Genomic DNA, 1,963 nt, shown 5'->3' with positions numbered 1-1,963 from the left:
GAAAGTTAAAATCCCCTACCATAACCACCCTATTATTCTTACAGATAGCTGAGGTCTCCTCACAAGTTTGTTTCTCAATTTCCCTCTGACTATTAGGGGGTCTATAATACAATCCCAATAAGGTGATCATCCTTTTCTTATTTCTCAGTCCTACTCAAATAACTTCCCTTGATGTATTTCTGGGAATATCCTCCCTCAGCACAGCTGTAATGCTATCCCTTATCAAAAATGCCACTCCCCCTCCTCTCTTGCCTCCCTTTCTATCCTTCCTGTAGCATTTGTATCCTGGAACATTAAGCTACCAATCCTGCCCATCCCTGAGCCATGTTTCTATAATTGCTATGATATCCCAGTCCCATGTTCCTACTCATGCCCTGAGTTCATCTGCCTTCCCTGTTAGACTCTTGCATTGAAATAAATGCAGTTTAATTTATCAGTCCTACCTTGTTCTCTGCTTTGTCCCGGCCTGCCCTGACTGTTTGACTCACTTTTTTTCTCAACTGTACCAGTCTCAGCTTGATCTCTTTCCTCACTATCTCCTTGGGTCCCACCCCACCCCACGTTACTAGTTTAAATCCTTCTGAGCAGTTCTGGCAAATGTCCCTGCCTATATATTAGTCCCCTTCCAATTCAGGTGCAATATGTCCTTCTTATACAGGTCACTTCTACCCCAGAAGAAATTCTAATGATCCAAAAATGTGAATCCTTCTCCAATACACCACTCCTCAGCTACACTTTCATCTGCACTATCCTCCTATTCCTAACCTCAGTAGCTCATAGCACTGGGAGTAATCCAGATATTACTACTCTCGAGAACCTCCTTTTTAAATTCCTGCCTAACTTTCTATATTCTCCTCTCAGAATCTTGGGTACGGACCAGAGGTGTTCTGCAAAACGGTCACCCCATCTGCATTTGGCTTCTCCACTATAGAGTAGGCCACACTTGATGCAGCGAATACAATACACAAGATTGAAGGAGGTACAAGTGAAATGCTGCTTCACCTGGAAAGACTGTTTAGGCCCTTGGATGGTGAGCAGGGAAAAGGTGAAGGAGCAGGTGTTGCACCTTCTTCAGTTACACAGGAAGGTAGCGTGGGAAGGGAGAGGTGTGGTGTTGATGGTTATGGAATGGACTAAACTGTCCCAGAGGGAATGATCCCTGCGAAATGCAGACGGGAGAATGAGGGGAAGATATGTTTGGTGGTGATGTTCTGCTGTTTATGCTGGGGAGGAATATAAAGTGGCCATTACAAACTTTCAAGATGACAGGTGTCTCCTTATTTAAATTTAATCACTCACAGGTTTTATTTTGTTTTTGGAACGGGTTGCTATAATCAGCTGACAAGTCCAGGCAACCCACATGGAATATTTGAAACCAGTTACATTGGAAATTACCATTTTGTTCCAGAGGTACTGAAACTCAGTGAGATTCCAAATGCATTACTCAGTTTATGCACACTTGCTTGATAAATGCAGATATGAAGAGATGGAAGGTTGCTGACATGTATTCAGCTTAGAAAGACACAATGACACAGACAACAGAACCCACAAAGGAATGGTACCTCACAGCAGCTTTTGAACAACAAGGGAGAAGGACAGCAAGATGGACTTCCAGCAGCAAGACTATTGGAAGTTTTTCTCTTCTTTTCCTCTCTCCCAATCCCAGAAACCAGTCCTGGTCAGAAGGCATCTTGGAAAACTGCTGTTCACTGAAAGTTCAAGTTTATCAGCTAGTTTCACCACTCCTGGGGTAACGGGGCAATAGCTGAACTTCTTAACTCTGTTTCAATCTCAGAAATTAAGGACTCTAAAAGCTTTAAATGGCAAATGTCTTTCTCTGTGTTGTCCATGCTTTGATAATGTGACTGGTTCATGAATTAAAAATAGTTAGCCAAGGTACTCTTGTCAGTGAGATGAACAAAGAGATACTTGACCAATGCCTCTCATAATTTTGGTATATCTC

Source organism: Chiloscyllium plagiosum, chromosome 24, assembly GCF_004010195.1.
Source record: "Chiloscyllium plagiosum isolate BGI_BamShark_2017 chromosome 24, ASM401019v2, whole genome shotgun sequence".
Lineage (NCBI taxonomy): Eukaryota > Metazoa > Chordata > Chondrichthyes > Orectolobiformes > Hemiscylliidae > Chiloscyllium > Chiloscyllium plagiosum.
The sequence above is the reverse complement of the archived record's forward strand: the minus strand, read 5'-3'. Positions refer to the sequence as shown.